Source organism: Ranitomeya imitator, chromosome 4, assembly GCF_032444005.1.
Source record: "Ranitomeya imitator isolate aRanImi1 chromosome 4, aRanImi1.pri, whole genome shotgun sequence".
Lineage (NCBI taxonomy): Eukaryota > Metazoa > Chordata > Amphibia > Anura > Dendrobatidae > Ranitomeya > Ranitomeya imitator.
The window spans coordinates 640105514-640126361 of record NC_091285.1 but is presented as its reverse complement, the minus strand read 5'-3'; the positions used below and the strand labels follow the sequence as shown (position 1 = coordinate 640126361).

General features: G+C 41.8%; 1 protein-coding gene across 1 annotated transcript in view; it reads right to left on the bottom strand.

Moving 5' to 3' along the window:
- The window catches only part of LOC138677051 (gamma-glutamyl hydrolase-like), a 77548-nt gene that overhangs the window by 31850 nt on the left and 24850 nt on the right, over positions 1 to 20848 (bottom strand). The window lies entirely within an intron of this gene.

Sequence of the window (20848 nt, the reverse complement as noted above, 5' to 3'; positions counted from 1 at the left end):
AAAGTGTCAAGCACTTGTTCCTCAGCAAATGGCCACATATAGCATACAGCAGCACAGGAGATTGTCCACAGATTATCTTCACAGAATTTTATAACGTTGAGCCGTTAAAAGAATAAAAATCTAATTTTCCCTCAAAAAAGTTTCTTTAGCACCAAATTTTTTATTTGTACAAAGGTAACAGAAGAAAATGGTCTGTACAGTTTGTTCAATTTCTGCTGAGTACACCTATACCAAATATGTGGTGGAAAACTACTATTTGGGCGCACAGCAGGGCTCAGAAGGGAAGAGCACAGTTTAACTTTTGGAGTGCAAAATTGGCTGGAAAGCCATGTTATGTTTGCAGAGCCGTTGATATGCCTAAACAGTGGAAACCACCCACAAGATACTTCATTTTGGAAACTACACCTCTCAAGGAACTTATCTAGAGGCAGAGCTCGAAAGGGAAAGAGCACCAATTGAATTCTGGAGCACAAATTTGGCTGGAGTAGATGCCATGTCACATTTGAAGAGCCCCTGACATGACAAACCAGCAGAACTTCCCTTCTCTTCAAGTGACCCCTCACTTCTACACCTCTTGAGGAATTCATCTAAGGGTAAAATGAGCATTTTTATTCTTCAGGAAATCCACAGAATTGTATAACATTGGGCTGAGTAAGTGGAAAATTACAATTTTTTCCACTAAAAGGTGGTTTTGGCTCCCTATGATGACGCAGTGGAGAATATAGTTCATTTTCTCCACACAGCATTCGGCTATGTGCAGAAGCCGAGCAGATAAGTAACGCTATTAACCCCTTCATGACCGGAGCTTTTTTCAGTGTTGCCTTTTCGTTTTTTCACTCCCCTCCTTCCCAGGGCCATAACCTTTTTATTTTTCCGTCACTATGGCCATGTGGGGGCTTATTTTTTGTGGAACAAGTTGTACTTTTGAACGACACCATTGGTATGACGATGTTGTGTACTAAAAAACGGGAAAAAAATTCCAAGGGCTGTGAAATTGCAAAAAAAGTGCAATCCCACACTTGTTTTTTGCTTGGCTTTTTTGCTAGGTTCACTAAATGCTAAAACTGACCTGCCATTATGATTCTCCAAGGTCATTTCGAGTTCATATACACCAAAGATGTCTAGGTTCTTTTTTATCTAAGTGGTGAAAATAATTCCAAACTTTGCTAATAAAAAAACAAAATGGCGCCATTTTCCGATACCCGTGGCGTCTCTATTTTTCGGGATCTCGGGTTGGGTGCAGGCTTATTTTTTGCATGCCGAGCTGACATTTTTAATTATGCTATTTTGGTGCAGATACGTTCTTTTGATCACCCGTTATTACATTTTAATGCAATGTCGCGGCGACCAAAAAAACATAATTCCGGCGGTTTTTTATCGCTACTCTGTTTAGCGATCAGGTTAATCTTTTTTTTTTATAGATCGGGCGATTCTGAATGCGGCGATATCAAATATGTGTATGTTTGAATTTTTTTATTGTTTTATTTTGATTGGGGCAAAAGAGGGGCGATTTGAACTTTTATATATTTTTTAATTTTTTTTTAAACATTTTTCTTTAACTTTTGGCATGCTTCAATAGTCTCCATAGGAGACTATAAGCTCCATAAGTTCACCGCCGGAGCCCACATCAAAGCGGGGGATACCGACATCGGCGTACTATTACGCCCGATGTAGGTAAGGGGTTAACCTGCAGATTAACCCCATATCTGCAGGTTAATAGCATTTTTCTGATAACAGGATCCCTTTAACATTAAACCTGATCAACCCATTTAACCAAACCCACGTATTAATGTAACAAGGTGGCACGGGGTGGTAGTCCTAGCCAAGTCACTTAAAGCTACAGTCCACGAACAGAGTCCACTGAGCACACAGTCAGCGAGTACCCCGGCCCCTTGCACATGAAATGGACAGGACAGCTATAACCCAGATTAATTACCTATTCTCCGCAGTCGTTACAGCACAGGCAAACAATATCCAAGGACTCAGTTAAAATCAAACAGGGATAGCTTTTTATTGAATGTGTAGAGGAGGTAGTAAAAAGCAGAAAAAGGAAGAAAAATGTAATTGCAGCAAATCAATCAACCTTCCTGCTCTCTCCCTAACGACATCCATGGCCATGCCTACAACAGCTACGGCGACCGAAAGAGGAGATAGTCCATACGCCGGAATCTGGATGCTTGAAGTCCCTTCAGCGGAGCACTATACAGTCATGTGCCCATTTCACTGCCCGTGAGTCCAGGTCAGCAGTTCCAGTCCCAGACGGGGATGCACATATGCTCCAGACAGGGGCTCTTTCTGTCCCAGACGGGGACAGACCTCTTGCCTCAGGCCATGCTGCCTAAGCTCTTCCCAGGAAGCCTCAAATTCCTCTTCCCTAGAGGCTGTTGGCTCATCCCTCTAAATTAACCTGTGCTTACCCTGATCTATTCACAGATCAAATACAGGCACAATATAAGAGTAGAACATTGAAACATTGCAAACATAGTACATCATATGAGTATAACATTAATACAATTAGCAAATATTACAGTACATATAAGTAACAGTGCAAAATACAAGGGGAACTGGAGGGTACCAGTATGTAAGGAGAGAAGGAGCACTGAGGGTCTCTGCCTCCTCCTTACACTAGGACTAATATTACAACCATAAAGTGGCTGTATAATGTGATCATCTACACCAGTGCTCTGCAGACCATACAGTTATATGAAAAAGTTTGGGCACCCCTATTAATCTTAAGCATAATGTTTTATAAAAATTGTTTTTTTTGCAACAGCTATTTCAGTTTCATATATCTAATAACTGTTGGACACAGTAATGTTTCTGCCTTGAAATGAGGTTTATTGTACTAACAGAAAATGTGCAATCTGCATTCAAACAAAATTTGACAGGTGCATAAGTATGGGCACCCTTATCATTTTCTTGTTTTAAATACTCCTACCTACTTTTTACTGACTTACTAAAGCACTTTTTTTGTTTTCTAACCTCATTGAGCTTTGAACTTCATAGCCAGGTGTATGCAATCATGAGAAAAGCTACTTAAAGTGGCCACTTGCAAGTTGTTCTCCTGTTTGAATCTCCTCTGAAGAGTGGCATCATGGGCTCCTCAAAACAACTGTCTAATGATCTGAAAACAAAGATTATTCAACATAGTTGTTCAGGGGAAGGATACAAAAAGCTGTCTCAGAGATTTAACCTGTCAATTTCTACTGTGAGGAACATAGTAAGGAAATTGAAGAACACAGGTACAGTTCTTGTTAAGGCCAGAAGTGGCAGGCCAAGAAAAACATCAGAAAGGCAGAGAAGAATGGTGAGATCAGTCAAGGACAATCCTCAGACCACCTCCAGAGAGCTGCAGCATCAACTTGCTGCAGATGGTGTCACTGTGCATCGGTCAACTATACAACGCACTTTGCACAAGGAGAAGCTGTATGGGAGAGTGATGGGAAAGAAGCCGTTTCTGCAAGCACGCCACAAACAGAGTCGGCACATTTGGAGAAGCCAATTTCTTTTTGAAAGAAGGTCCTCTGGACTGATGAAACCAAGATTGAGTTGTTTGGTCATACAAAAAGGCGTTATGCATCGTGGCCAAAAAAACACAGCATTCCAAGAAAAACACTTGCTACTCACAGTAAAATTTGGTGGAGGTTCCATCATGCTTTGGGGCTGTGTGGCCAATGCCAGCACCGGTAATCTTGTTAAAGTTGAGGGACGCATGGATTCCTCTCAGTATGAGCAGATTCTTGACAATAATGTTCATGAATCAGTGACAAAGTTGAAGTTACGCAGGGGATGGATCTTTCAGCAAGACAATGATCCAAAACACTGCTCCAAATCTACTCAGGCATTCATGCAGAGGAACAATTACACTGTTCTGGAATGGCCATCCCAGTCCCCAGACCTGAATATCATTGAACATCTGTGGGATCATTTGAAGAGGACTGTCCATGCTCGGCGACCATCAAACTTAACTGAACTGGAATTGTTTTGTAAAGAGGAATGGTTAAAAATTCCTTCATCCAGGATCCAGGAACTCATTAAAAGCTACAAGAAGCAACAAGAGGCTGTTATATTTGCAAAAGGAGGATCTACTAAATATTAATGTCACTTTTCTGGTGGGGTGCCCATACTTATGCACCTGTCAAATTTTGTTTGAATGCAGATTGCACATTTTCTGTTAGTACAATAAACCTCATTTCAAGGCAGAAACATTACTGTGTCCAACAGTTATTAGATATATGAAACTGAAATAGCTGTTGCAAAAAGAAAATTTTTTATAAAACATTAAGCTTCAGACTAATAGGGGTGCCCAAACTTTTTCATATAACTGTATATATGTGTGTACTGCAGAGTCAGTTTTAGACAACATGGGGCCCTGGGTAAAAGTTTAAATTCAGGCCTAAATGCTCACATATTGTGCCATCACACATAAACATTTAGGTTGTCTTTACTTGCGCTGAGTTCAGGCTGTTAAATGAGTGTGACTGACAATATTGAAGTCGTTTGACGCTTGTTTTCGGCCTCTTACACTGGCTGAGGAAGAATGATGGCCACTAGATCAATCTGTCCCCATACAGTATCATGTTATCAGCAGCATATCTGTAGTTTTCACTGAGCAATGTGCTGCTGGGAACAATTATTTTTGTTCCAGTATAACCAATCCAATCACTCTATGGATAGGCAGCATTTTGCTTGTTTAAAATAATGCACCCCATAGTCCTCCATATAGTATAATGCACACCTTATTGTCCTCCATAGTGTATAATGTGCCCCATAGTCCTCTACATAGTATAATGTGCCCCATAGTCCTCAATATAGTATAATACACTCCCCATAGTCCTCCATATATACCCCATAGTCTTCCATATACTATAATGCACAGCCTATCGTCCTCCATTTAGTACAATGCACTCCCTTTAGTCCACAATATGGTATAATGCATCCCATAGTCCTCCATATAGTATAATGCACCCCCAGAGTCCTTCATATAATACAATACACACCCCATAGTCCTCCATATAGTATAATACACTCCCCATAGTCCTCCATATAGTATAATGCACAGCCTGTAGTCCCCATATAGTTTAATGAACTCCCCTTAGACCACAATATGATATAATGCATCCCATAGTCCTCCATATAGAATAATGCACCCCGAGTCCTTCATATGTTAAATATTAATTAATTGATTTATTCTTATTCTCATTTCTGTACTGAGCACATTGCCTCTCGCTGACATTACATGAGTTATTTCTGTATACTTAGCTCAGAGTAAAGTCAACACCATATAGAAAGAACTCGTGCTCTGTGGGACATATATATAATCATGTCTCTTAACCCCTTCCCGACCTTTGACGCATACGCTGCGTCATGAAAGTCGGTGCCATTCCGACCCATGACGCAGCATATGCGTCATGGAAAGATCGCGTCCCTGCAGATCGGGTGAAAGGGTTAACTCCCATTTCACCCGATCTGCAGGGACAGGGGGGAGTGGTAGTTTAGCCCAGGGGGGGTGGCTTCACCCCCTCGTGGCTACGATCGCTCTGATTGGCAGTTTCACTTTCAACAGCCAATCAGAGCGATTTGTAATATTTCACCTAAAAAAATGGTGAAATATTACAATCCAGCCATGGCCGATGCTGCAATATCATCGGCCATGGCTGGACACACTAATGTGCACCCACTCCACTCCTCCGATCGCCCCCCCAGCCCCCCGATCTGCGGTCTGCTCCCCTCGGTCCTGTGCTCCGCTCCCCCGTCCTCCTGCCCGCTCCCCCCGTGCTCCAATCACACCCCCCGTGCTCCAATCAAACCCCCCCGCACTCCGATCCCCCCCCCGCACAGCGATCCCCCCCCCCGCACAGCGATTCCCCCCCCATGCTCCGATCCACCCGCCCGCACAGCGATCCCCCACTCCGTGCTCCAATCCACCACCCCCGTGTTCCGGTCCACCCCACCCCGTGCTCCGACGCCCCCCCCCGTGCCCTGATCTCCCCCCCTTATACTTACCTGGCCTCCCGGGGACCGTCCGTCTTCTTTCCTGGGCGCCGCCATCTTCCAAAATGGCGGGCGCATGTGCAGTGCGCCCGCCGAATCTGCCGGCCGGCAGATTCGTTCCAGAGTGAATTTTGATCACTGAGATAGATTATATCTCAGTGATCAAAATAAAAAAAAAAAGTAAATGACCCCCCCCCTTTGTCACCCCCATAGGTAGGGACAATAAAAAAAATATATATATATTTTTTTCCACTAAGGTTGGGGTAAGAACTAGGGTTAGGGTTAGGGTTAGGGGTAGGGTTAGGGGTAGGGTTAGGGATAGGGTTAGGGGTAGGGTTAGGGGTAGGGGTAGGGTTAGGGGTAGGGTTAGGGGTAGGGTTAGGGGTAGGGTTAGGGTTAGGGTTTCGGTATGTGCACACGTATTCTGTTCCTCTGCGGATTTTTCCGCTGCGGATTTGATAAATCCGCAGTGCTAAACCGCTGCGGATTTATGGCGGATTTACCATGTTTTTTCTGCGCATTTCAATGCGGTTTTACAACAGCGATTTTCTATTTGAGCAGTTGTAAAACCGCTGTGGAATCCGCAGAAAGAAGTGACATGCTGCGGAATGTAAACCGCTGCGTTTCCGTGCAGTTTTTCCGCAGCATGTGTACAGCGATTTTTGTTTCCCATAGGTTTGCATTGAACTGTAAACTCATGGGAAACTGCTGCGGATCCGCAGCGTTTTCCGCAGCGTGTGCACATACCTTTAGAATTAGGCTATGTGCACACGGTGTGGATTTGGCTGCGGATCCGCAGCAGAGTTCCATCAGGTTTACAGTACCATGTAAACATATGGAAAGCCAAATCCGCTGTGCCCATGGTGCGGAAAATACCGCGCGGGAACGCTGCGTTGTATTTTCCGCAGCATGTCAATTCTTTGTGCGGATTCCGCAGCGTTTTACACCTGTTCCTCAATAGGAATCCGCAGGTGAAATCTGGACAAAAAACACTGGAAATCCGCGGTAAATCCGCAGGTAAAACGCAGTGCCTTTTACCCGCGGATTTTTCAAAAATGGTGCTGAAAAATCTCATACGAATCCGCAACGTTGGCACATAGCCTTAGGGTTAGGGTTAGGTTGGAATTAGGGTTGTGGTTAGGGGTGTGTTGGGGTTACGGGTGTGTTGGGGTTAGGGTTGTGATTAGCGTTACGGCTACAGTTGGGATAAGGGTTAGGGGTGTGTTGGAGTTAGAATTGAGGGGTTTCCACTGTTTAGGCACATCAGGGGGTCTCCAAACGCAACATGGCGCCACCATTAATTCCAGCCAATCTTGTATTTAAAAAGTCAAATGGTGCTCCCTCACTTCCGAGCCCCGACGTGCACCCAAACAGTGGTTTACCCCCACATATGGGGTACCAGCATACTCAGGACAAACTGCGCAACAATTACTGGAGTCCAATTTCTCCTGTTACCCTTGTGAAAATAAAGAAATGCTTGCTAAAACATCATTTTTGAGGAAAGAAAAATGATTTTTTATTTTCACGGCTCTGCGTTGTAAACGTCTGTGAAGCACTTGGGGGTTCAAAGTGCTCACCACATATCTAGATAAGTTCCTTGGGGGGGTCTAGTTTCTAAAATGGGGTCACTTGTGGGGGGTTTCTACTGTTTAGGCACACCAGGGGCTCTGCAAACGCAATGTGACGCCCGCAGACCATTCCATCAAAGTCTGCATTTCAAAAGTCACTACTTCCCTTCTGAGCCCCGACGTGTGCCCAAACAGTGGTTTACCCCCACACATGGGGTATCAGCGTACTCAGGAGAAACTGGACAACAACTTTTGGGGTCCAATTTCTCCTGTAACCCTTGGGAAAATAAAAAATTCTGGGCTAAATAATTATTTTTGAGGAAAGAAAAATTATTTTTTATTTTCATGGCTCTGCGTTATAAACTTCTGTGAAGCACCTGGGGGTTTAAAGTGCTCAATATGCATCTAGATAAGTTCCTTGGGGGGTCTAGTTTCCAAAATGGGGTCACTTGTGGGGGAGCTCCAATGCATAGGCACACAGGGGCTCTCCAAACGCGACATGGTGTCCGCTAACAATTGGAGCTAATTTTCCATTCAAAAAGTCAAATGGCGCGCCTTCCCTTCCGAGCCCTGCCGTGTGCCCAAACAGTGGTTTACCCCCACATATGAGGTATCGGCGTACTCGGAAGAAATTGCCCAACAAATTTTATGATCCATTTTATCCTACTGCCCATGTGAAAATGAAAAAATTGAGGCGAAAAATTTTTTTTGTGAAAAAAAAGTACTTTTTCATTTTTACAGATCAATTTGTGAAGCACCTGAGGGTTTAAAGTGCTCACTAGGCATCTAAATAAGTTCCTTGGGGGGTCTAGTTTCCAAAATGTGGTCACTTGTGGGGGAACGCCAATGTTTAGGCACACAGGAGCTCTCCAAACGCGACATGGTGTCCGCTAACGATGGAAATAATTTTTCATTCAAAAAGTCAAATGGCGCTCCTTCCCTTCCGAGCCTTACCATGTGCCCAAACAGTGGTTTACCCCCACATATGAGGTATCGGCGTACTCAGGAGAAATTGCCCAACACATTTTAGGATCCATTTTATCCTGTTGCCCATGTGAAAATGAAAAAATTGAGGCTAAAAGAATTTTTTTGTGAAAAAAAAGTACTTTTTCATTTTTATGGATCAATTTGTGAATCACCTGGGGGTTCAAAGTGCTCACTATGCATCTAGATAAGTTCCTTGGGGCGTCTAGTTTCCAAAATGGGGTCACTTGTGGGGGAGCTCCAATTTTTAGGCACACGGGGGCTCTCCAAACGTGACATGGTGTCCGCTAAAGAGTGGAGCCAATTTTTGATTCAAAAAGTCAAATGGCGCTCCTTCCCTTCCAAGCCCTGCCGTGCGCCCAAACAGTGGTTTACCCCCACATATGAGGTATCAGCGTACTCAGGACAAATTGGACAACAACTTTCGTGGTTCAGTTTCTCCTTTTACCATTGGGAAAATAAAAAAATTGTTGCTAAAAGATAATTTTTGTGACTAAAAAGTTAAATGTTCATTTTTTCCTTCCATGTTGCTTCTGCTGCTGTGAAGCACCTGAAGGGTTAATAAACTTCTTGAATGTGGTTTTGAGTACCTTGAGGGGTGCAGTTTTTAGAATGGTGTCACTTTTGGGTATTTTCAGCCATATAGACCCCTCAAACTGACTTCAAATGTGAGGTGGTCCCTAAAAAAAATGGTTTTGTAAATTTCGTTGTAAAAATGACAAATCGCTGGTCAAATTTTAACCCTTATAACTTCCTAACAAAAAAAATTTTGTTTCCAAAATTGTGCTGATGTAAAGTAAACATGTGGGAAATGTTATTTATTAACTATTTTGTGTCACATATCTCTCTGGTTTAACAGAATAAAAATTCAAAATGTGAAAATTGCGAAATTTTCAAAATTTTCGCCAAATTTCCGTTTTTATCACAAATAAACGCAGAATTTATTGACCTAAATTTACCACTAACATGAAGCCCAATATGTCACGAAAAAACAATCTCAGAACCGCTAGGATCCGTTGAAGCGTTCCTGAGTTATTACCTCATAAAGGGACACTGGTCAGAATTGCAAAAAACGGCAAGGTCTTTAAGGTCAAAATAGGCTGGGTCATGAAGGGGTTAAGAGGTGGAGGGGCTGTCACCTTGGGCCTCTTCTCTTCTTCATTCTCCATGGACTTCAGACAACACACAGAAGAAATGAACAGCTGGTATGTGAGTTAACAAGGATGACTAATACCATACTCCATGTCAAAGACAGATACCATTTACCATTCAGAACTTTGGGAAAGATGTGGAACAAACGCTGATATGGACAAATGGACAATCTATGTGTAACTATTTTAATTATTTTATGTTTTGCTGCAATGTGGTTTTTTTCTGTGGATAATCCAATAAACCACTACATTTTTTATAAAAATATCATGACATTTTTCTTTAAGACTAACGCATCTGGTAAAGAGTCCTGATTACATAAATGTGCGAAATAAGCATATTTAACATTGCAAAAGCCAGCCAGATCTGATTTTTTGTGCTATTTTTGCGTGGATTTCCTTCTCCTTGCACACGGGGGCAGAGAAAAGCTTCACTAAATGTCAATTGTGCAAGTTTTCAGGAATTCCACTACAAAACTTCAAGTCACAAGGATCAGACAGAGAACCTATGAGTGAGGACTAACAGGTGCCAGATGGATTGACAAGCACTAGCATTACAAGTGCCAGAAGACGTGCTGATGACCAGAGCCCAGCATTGTCTAACAAAGGAACTACAAGCTGAAATATTTCAAGGTAAGAAAAATGGATTTAATTGATTCATATCCTAAGTCAAGTCAGCTGGAATTTTTATCTTTTGACAACGAGTTTAAAAACTTAGAAATATTTTGGCAAGATAGCAAATCTAAAGGTAGATTCTAAGCTAATATCCAGAGAAAAAGAGAAACTGAAAAATACTTTACATTTGGTTGACGTATTTCACAAGTTTGTGTCAGAGAAATCCAAAAAAGACTGTGTAGATAGAGTATCAAAGGAAATTAGTGATGTTCCCAAGATTGACTGTAATGCGGAGAGTGAACAATATGTAAGACACATATCTGTAATGGCCACTCAAGGTGACCTTGTGTCTCATGATGTAAAACAAGATGGAGGAAACGTAGGAGACATGAGAACTGACAAAGATGATGTACAAGGAACAGATGTACAAAGACCACTAAAAATAGAAGACGACTCGGAGGCCCAACTCCTCCAAACTAAAGCTAAAAAAACTTGTTAAAATTATACAAAATCATTCCTGCGTATGATGACAAAATCCATGTCTGCAGAAATTCAGAAAAATTAGAGCGTTTAGCGCATAAAAATGGCCAATTTTATGTGTACCTGGTAGCCCTTTTACGGCATCTCTCTTATACCAGGTCCTAAACTTGCCTTACCTCGCTGAGAATAAACGTCTCCATCTGAATGGGTACATGTGAAACCTCTTCCTAGACTAAAATTCTCTCTCTCTGTGGAGGGGTATTGGACCTGCTGTAATTAAAACACCTGTGGCTAGGAGGCGGAGTGCACGATCAGAAGGCTAAAGAATACATTTCAAAAACCTGACCGGCACATCCAAATGGATGTGCCGGTCAGGTTTTTGAAATGTATTCTTTAGCCATTCAGATGGAGACGTTTATTCTCAGCGAGGTAAGGCAAGTTTAGGACCTGGTATAAGAGAGATGCCGGGGCTACCAGGTACACATAAAATTGGCCATTTTTATGCGCTAAACGCTCTCATTTTTCATATTTCTAGTGCAGTAATGCAGTTCAATTTTCGTGTTTCATGGTTGCATGTTTTAGCGCTGCAGTGTGCTGCCATATTTACTTGATTGTTTGCAGAAATTCAGAGATATTTGAGAGTTTTGCTGATAAGTTTGATTTGGCTAATGAGGAGAAAAATCAGTTGTTTAAAATGTGGCTTCCAGTAACTTTTTCCAGAATGTTATTATTAAAAATGCAGAATGATGAGTTCCATGAAGAAATAACCGATATAGAAAGATTAAAAATTTTGATATTTTGTGGATTAAAAGAAAATTATTCAGATATTGATATTCTTCTAAAATTAAGGATTGGCAGGAAAGAATGTACCTTTACATTCATGTCCATATTTGAAAAGTTGTACAAAACTGTCATTACAATTTTAATACGCAATCAATGATAAATTGTTTTGTAAACAAATTTGGATTCCTAAATTTTGCATCTCGTGTTCTGCATTGCGTGACAAAAAGATTCTTTATTTGAATGTGCACAATCCCTTGATTTTTCTAGAAAACATGAGAATCTTGAAAGGAAAATAAATCATACTAAGTTTTTGAAAACAGACAGAGTAAAATCTAATTAGAAGCCAAAATCAAAATCTCCAAAACTGAGTTATCCCCAAAATCAAATCTATGAAGTACAAAGAAAATTACATATTTGTTCCAAGCCCTACCAAAAGATCCAAGAGTCCATTAAAGAAGTTGCTCTGAAAGTGTTAAAAGCTGAAGGGTCAGATCTCTCTGTAAAAATGGCAGAAATTGACAGACAGAAACAGGTGAGCATGGGGAGTGAGCTGAAGACTCCATTATCGGAGCTTTTCACAGAATCCATAAATCTAAGAATGGCAATTTTAACCCTGCTGTTCTGTTCGGTCTGGGGAGACCTATTTTGAACTTTGGGTTAAATAGAGTTTTTCAGGAAATGATCGACAAGGAGACAAAAATTGGTTTAGAAATTGGCTAAAAATTGTAATTATATTATATGATGTGTAAATGTGTTATACAATGTATTATTTAGTAATTTGTAATTATTTTAAACAGTATAATTGTGTAGTTCTATAGTTTTGTAGATATATATCCATATGATATACAGTAAATACATATATTAATGTTGTATTTTTATATGTATTGTGAAATAATTAAAATTTAATACAGTAATAATACTTATAATAACATTAAATATATATTTTAAATATATACATATGTATAAGATATTTAAATTATTTTGTTTCTGAATAAATATGAAATTAACCTTTATCTTTTATTTTTCCTTAGAATTTTCATTTCAAAGCAGGAATTGATCGAAAAACCTCTTACATGGATTTATGTTTTTATTTACACAGGAAGTTATAATAATTGCATACACCCCTGTTTCAGTTTAAAGCTGGTAATCTCAGTAAGAAGAATTTTTGAGTAGCCCTCAGCCTTTATTAGTCAAATGGGTTCAGTTGCAGGCCCTGCACCAAATATATGGTTAGAACTAAGGCTCAAGTTTCTTATGGATGAGTCTTTCTATCTATAAAATGGTTTACAAAGTGTTAGGTAATGTGTATTTGGGGAATATTCAAAGAAATATTAAAATATTAATTTTAATAGTTTACAATGCGCATTGATAATTAGGATACAATAATTTGGGTTAATATACATGTATTCTTACTAGTGATGAGCAAATATACTCGTTACTTGAGATTTCCCGAGCACGCTTGGGTGTCCCCCGAGTATTTTTTTAGTGCTCGGAAATTTAGTTTTTATTGCCGCAGCTGGATGATTTACATCTGTTAGCCAGCATAAGTACATGTGGGGATTCCCTAGCAACCAGGCAACCCCCACATGAACTTATGCTGGCTAACAGATGTAAATCATTCAGCTGCAGCAAGAAAAACTAAATTGGTGCTGAGGTAGAAATGTCTGGGAGATAAAGTTTTGTTACTTCCTGTAGAGTTTGAATTTCCTCATCTTTCAAATGAAGGTTTTTAGTGAGTGAGCTGATCTTGTTCTTGCTCATACATCTGTTTTTGTACACCAAGGAGAAAATTGTCAAGTTTCTGAAGGGAGTCAAGAGCCGGATTTTCCTCTTAAGAGATCTATAATTATTAGGGATCAAATGCAAGACAGGAGTGGCTTTGCATATATTTGGAATACGATTGATTTTTTTATTTGCTTTGTGCCCTAATCTGAGGGTAGTCATAGTGTATGGGTTTGTGATATTATTGTATTTAAATCTATTAAATGGGATGGGCCATAGGCAATGAGAGAAACCATCATGAAGATCGTTCAGCTCAAGTGGAACCAAAAGTTTTGTGGGACAAGGGGATTGCATCTCGATTACTCTTGATACAGTGGGGCAAAAAAGTATTTAGTCAGTCAGCAATAGTGCAAGTTCCACCACTTAAAAAGATGAGAGGCGTCTGTAATTTACATCATAGGTAGACCTCAACTATGGGAGACAAACTGAGAAAAAAAAATCCAGAAAATCATATTGTCTGTTTTTTTAACATTTTGCATATTATGGTGGAAAATAAGTATTTGGTCAGAAACAAACAATCAAGATTTCTGGCTCTCACAGACCTGTAACTTCTTCTTTAAGAGTCTCCTCTTTCCTCCACTCATTACCTGTAGTAATGGCACCTGTTTAAACTTGTTATCAGTATAAAAAGACACCTGTGCACACCCTCAAACAGTCTGACTCCAAACTCCACTATGGTGAAGACCAAAGAGCTGTCAAAGGACACCAGAAACAAAATTGTAGCCCTGCACCAGGCTGGGAAGACTGAATCTGCAATAGCCAACCAGCTTGGAGTGAAGAAATCAACAGTGGGAGCAATAATTAGAAAATGGAAGACATACAAGACCACTGATAATCTCCCTCAATCTGGGGCTCCACGCAAAATCCCACCCCGTGGGGTCAGAATGATCACAAGAACGGTGAGCAAAAATCCCAGAACCACGCGGGGGGACCTAGTGAATGAACTGCAGAGAGCTGGGACCAATGTAACAAGGCCTACCATAAGTAACACACTACGCCACCATGGACTCAGATCCTGCAGTGCCAGACGTGTCCCACTGCTTAAGCCAGTACATGTCCGGGCCCGTCTGAAGTTTGCTAGAGAGCATTTGGATGATCCAGAGGAGTTTTGGGAGAATGTCCTATGGTCTGATGAAACCCAACTGGAACTGTTTGGTAGAAACACAACTTGTCGTGTTTGGAGGAAAAAGAATACTGAGTTGCATCCATCAAACACCATACCTACTGTAAAGCATGGTGGTGGAAACATCATGCTTTGGGGCTGTTTCTCTGCAAAGTGGCCAGGACGACTGATCCGGGTACATGAAAGAATGAATGGGGCCATGTATCGTGAGATTTTGAGTGCAAACCTCCTTCCATCAGCAAGGGCATTGAAGATGAAACGTGGCTGGGTCTTTCAACATGACAATGATCCAAAGCACACCGCCAGGGCAACGAAGGAGTGGCTTCGTAAGAAGCATTTCAAGGTCCTGGAGTGGCCTAGCCAGTCTCCAGATCTCAACCCTATAGAAAACCTTTGGAGGGAGTTGAAAGTCCGTGTTGCCAAGCGAAAAGCCAAAAACATCACTGCTCTAGAGGAGATCTGCATGGAGGAATTGGCCAACATACCAACAACAGTGTGTGGCAACCTTGTGAAGACTTACAGAAAACGTTTGACCTCTGTCATTGCCAACAAAGGATATATTACAAAGTATTGAGATGAAATTTTGTTTCTGACCAAATACTTATTTTCCACCATAATATGCAAATAAAATGTAAAAAAAACAGACAATGTGATTTTCTGGATTTTTTTTCTCAGTTTGTCTCCCATAGTTGAGGTCTACCTATGATGTAAATTACAGACGCCTCTCATCTTTTTAAGTGGTGGAACTTGCACTATTGCTGACTGACTAAATACTTTTTTGCCCCACTGTATGTGGGTTGATAATCTATATCTTTCAAAATCAGGGAGACCCAAACCCCCTCTACATCTTGATTTTATCAAGGTTTTATGGTTTATCCTATGGTTTTTATCTGCCCATATAAATTTTAAAATTATATTTTTGAGTTGAGGAATTGTTGAGGAATGTCTATTGGGAGGGTTTGGAAGAAGGTATAGGACTTTAGGGAGAATTATCATTTTTATAAGGTTGACTCTACCGAACCATGAAGCAGGGACATCTCTCCAATTTGATAAGGTAGACTCAACCAAACGAAACAATGGTTTGAAGTTTAAATCAAAAAAGGTGTGAAGAGCAGCTAAGTTTGGTTCTCAAATATGCAATGGATGAGCACTCTTTAAATGGGGAGAGTGATGCTAAATTATTTCTGTTTTCAGGAGATAAAGAAATATGCATGACATTGGACTTGGTGAAGTTTATTTTGAAATTGGAGATTGAGTTAAAGAAACGCAACTCAGTGAGTAAAATTTGAATAGAGTTGTTAGGATCTACCAAAAAGAAAAGTATGTCATCTGCGTATGCTGAACATTTGTGTTCAACAGTGCCTATTTTCAATCCTTTGATCTTAGCGAATTGTCGTATTTTTTGCAAGAATGTTTCTAAAGAGAGAATAAACAAAAAGGGCGATAGGGGGCAACCTTGCCTTGTGCCGTTTTTTATGTCAAAGCTGGCTGATAGTGTGTTATTAATTTTAATTTTCACAGAAGGTGCTGTATATAGGGCAGATATTTTATGTATAAAATTTAGAGGGAAGCCAAATTTTGAAAGCGCTTGTTCCATGAAATACCAATCAACGCGATCGAAAGCTTTCTCTGCGTCTGTGGAGAGAATCAACATTTGTATATCGTGTTGTTTTGCTAGATGAATCGCATTGTTTGCCCTCATGACATTATCCTTGGCTTCTCTTCCTTTGACAAAGCCAACTTGTTGTGGGTTTACCAGATCTGGAAGAAGTTTTTGTATTCTGTTCGCTAATATTTTGGCGTATAATTTCACATCGTTATTAATGAGCGAAATTGGCCTGTAACTGCCGCAAGGGGTGGGGTCTTTTCCTTCTTTTGGAATGAGGCTAATGTGGGCTACTAGAGACTCTTTTTTGAAATTGTTGGATTTACTAATGTGATTAAAATAATCTGTCAAATGTTGGGATAATTCAGGCTTAAAATATTTGTAATATTCGATCGAAAAACCGTCTGGACCTAGACTTTTTCCGCCTGGAGATCGGTTTATCGCATCTTCCACTTCTTCTCTAGTTATGGGACTATCTAAAAATTTCGATTGAGGGTCCGTGATTTGAGGAAGGGATAAGTCTTTTAAGAAATTTTGTGTTTTAACAGTCTTATCTGCGGCAGAGCTATAATTGGGTTTTAGATTGTATAGATTTGAGTAAAAATCTGAGAAGGCATTGGCAATATCTTCTGTTTTATAAAGTAACTGATCTTTATTATTATTTATTTTAAGTACTAGATGGTGGCCCGATTCTAACGCATCGGGTATTCTAGAATATGCATGTCCACGTAGTATATTGCCCAGCCACGTAGTATATTGCCCAGCCACGTAGTATATTGCCCAGTCCCGTAGTATATTGCCCAGCCACGTAGTATATTGCCCAGTCACGTAGTATATTGCCCAGCGACGTAGTATATTGTCCAGTCACGTAGTATATTGCCCAGCCACGTAGTATATTGCCCAGTCACGTAGTATATTGCCCAGTCATGTAGTATATTGCCCAGTGACATAGTATATTGTCCAGTCACGTAGTATATTGCCCAGCCACGTAGTATATTGCCCAGCCACGTAGTATATTGCCCAGTCCCGTATTATATTGCCCAGCCACGTAGTATATTGCCCTGTCACGTAGTATATTACCTAGTCACGTAGTATATTGCCCAGTCCCGTAGTAAATTGCCCAGCCACGTAGTATATTGCCCAGCGATGTAGTATATTGCCAGTCACGTAGTATATTGCCCAGCCACATAGTATATAGCAGAGCCACGTAGTATATTGCCCTGTCACGTAGTATATTGCCCAGTCACGTAGTATATTGCCCAGTCCCGTAGTAAATTGCCCAGCCACGTAGTATATTGCCCAGCGATGTAGTATATTGCCAGTCACGTAGTATATTGCCCAGCCACATAGTTTATAGCAGAGCCACGTAGTATATTGCCCTGTCACGTAGTATATTGCCCAGCCACGTAGTATATTGCCCAGCCACGTAGTATATTGCCCAGTCACGTAGTATATTGCCCAGCGACGTAGTATATTGTCCAGTCACGTAGTATATTGCCCAGCCACGTAGTATATTGCCCAGTCACGTAGTATATTGCCCAGTCACGTAGTATATTGCCCAGTGACATAGTATATTGTCCAGTCACGTAGTATATTGCCCAGCCACGTAGTATATTGCCCAGTCCCGTATTATATTGCCCAGCCACGTAGTATATTGCCCTGTCATGTAGTATATTGCCCAGCCACATAGTATATAGCAGAGCCACGTAGTATATTGCCATCACGTAGTATATTGCCCAGTCCCGTAGTATATTGCCCAGCCACGTAGTATATTGCCCAGCGATGTAGTATATTGCCAGTCACGTAGTATATTGCCCAGCCACATAGTATATAGCAGAGCCACGTAGTATATTGCCCTGTCACATAGTATATTGCCCAGCCACGTAGTATATTGCCCAGTCACATAGTATATTGCCCAGTCACGTAGTATATTGCCCAGCCACATAGTATATTGCCCAGCCACATAGTATATTGCCCAGCCACGTAGTATATTGCCCAGTCACGTAGTATATTGCCCAGCCACATAGTATATTGCCCAGCCATGTATTATACTGCCCAGCCACATAGTATACTGCCCAGCCACGTAGTATATTGCCCAGTCCCGTAGTATATTGCCCAGCCACGTAGTATATTGCCCAGCGATGTAGTATATTGCCAGTCACGTAGTATATTGCCCAGCCACATAGTATATAGCAGAGCCACGTAGTATATTGCCCTGTCACGTAGTATATTGCCCTGTCACGTAGTATATTGCCCAGCCACGTAGTATATTGCCCAGTCACGTAGTATATTGCCCTGTCACGTAGTATATTGCCCAGCCACATAGTATATTGCCCAGCCACGTAGTATATTGTCCAGTCACGTAGTATATTGCCCAGCCACGTAGTATATTGCCCAGCCATGTATTATACTGCCCAGCCACATAGTATAATGCCAAGCCACGTAGTATATTGCCCAGTCCCGTAGTATATTGCCCAGCCACGTAGTATATTGCCCAGCGATGTAGTATATTGCCAGTCACATAGTATATTGCCCAGCCACATAGTATATAGCAGAGCCACGTAGTATATTGCCCTGTCACGTAGTATATTGCCCAGCCACGTAGTATATTGCCCAGTCACGTAGTATATTGCCCAGTCACGTAGTATATTGCCCAGCCACATAGTATATTGCCCAGCCACGTAGTATATTGCCCAGTCACGTAGTATATTGCCCTGTCACGTAGTATATTGCCCAGCCACATAGTATATTGCCCAGCCATGTAGTATATTGCCCAGTCACGTAGTATATTGCCCAGCCACGTAGTATATTGCCCAGCCATGTATTATACTGCCCAGCCACATAGTATACTGCCCAGCCACGTAGTATATTGCCCAGCCACGTATTATACTGCCCAGCCACGTAGTATATTGCCCAGCCACATAGTATATTGCCCAGCCACGTAGTATATTGCCCAGTCACGTAGTATATTGCCCAGTCACGTAGTATATTGCCCAGCGACGTAGTATATTGTCCAGTCACGTAGTATATTGCCCAGCCACGTAGTATATTGCCCAGTCCTGTAGTATATTGCCCAGTCACGTAGTATATTGCCCAGCGACGTAGTATATTGTCTAGTCACGTAGTATATTGCCCAGCCACGTAGTATATTGCCCAGTCACGTAGTATATTGCCCAGCGACGTAGTATATTGTCTAGTCACGTAGTATATTGCCCAGCCACGTATTATACTGCCCAGCCACGTATTATACTGCCCAGCCACATAGTATATTGCCCAGCCACATAGTATATTGCCCAGCCACGTAGTATATTGCCCAGTCACGTAGTATATTGCCCAGCGACGTAGTATATTGTCCAGTCACGTAGTATATTGCCCAGCCACGTAGTATATTGCCCAGTCCTGTAGTATATTGCCCAGTCACGTAGTATATTGCCCAGCGACGTAGTATATTGTCTAGTCACGTAGTATATTGCCCAGCCACGTAGTATATTGCCCAGTCACGTAGTATATTGCCCAGTCACGTAGTATATTGCCCAGCCACATAGTATATTGCCCAGCCACGTAGTATATTGCCCAGTCACGTAGTATATTGCCCTGTCACGTAGTATATTGCCCAGCCACATAGTATATTGCCCAGCCATGTAGTATATTGCCCAGTCACGTAGTATATTGCCCAGCCACGTAGTATATTGCCCAGCCATGTATTATACTGCCCAGCCACGTATTATACTGCCCAGCCACATAGTATATTGCCCAGCCACGTAGTATATTGCCCAGCCACGTAGTATATTGCCCAGTCCCGTAGTATATTGCCCAGCCACGTAGTATATTGCCCAGCGACGTAGTATATTGTCCAGTCACGTAGTATATTGCCCAGCCACATAGTATATAGCAGAGCCACGTAGTATATTGCCATCACGTAGTATATTGCCCAGCCACGTAGTATATTGCCCAGCCACGTATTATACTGCCCAGCCACGTAGTATATTGCCCTGTCACGTAGTATATTGCCCAGCCACATAGTGTATTGCCCAGCCACGTAGTATATTGCCCAGTCACGTAGTATATTGCCCAGCGATGTAGTTTATTGTCCAGTCACGTAGTATATTGTCCAGCCACATAGTATATAGCAGAGCCACGTAGTATATTGCCCAGTCACGTAGTATATTGCCCAGCACAGAGCCACGTAGATAGAGACTTAAAAAAAATAAACATATACTCACCTATAGCGCGTTGAAGTCCTGCTATAATTACCCTCCACCGCCTTTCTCGCTCCTCTCCACGCTCCGGGGACCGCTCCATTGCAAGCGGCAGCTTGCGGTCCCGTCCCAGGGCTGGTGTGAGCAGGACCTATGATGACGTCGCGGTCACATGACCGACCGTGACGTCACGGCAGGTCCTTGTCGCACACCAGCGCTGGGATGGGAGCGGAAGCTGCCGGTTGCAGTGGAGCGGTCCCGGGAGCGTGGGGAGGAGCGAGGAAGGCGGCGAAGGGTGAGTATAGCAGTTTTTTTGTTTTTTTTAATTATTTTTAACATGACATATTTTTACTATTGATGCCGCATTGGCAGCATCAATAGTAAATAGTTGGGGACACACAGGGTTAATAGCAGCGGTAACGGAGTGCATTACACCGCGGGCCGTTACCGCTGCCATTAACCCTGTGTGAGCGGTGAGTGGAGGGGATTACGGAGCGGGCGCCGGGCAGTGACTGCAGGGGAGTAGGGAGGGACTCATCGGACTATGGCCGTCGCTGATTGGTCGC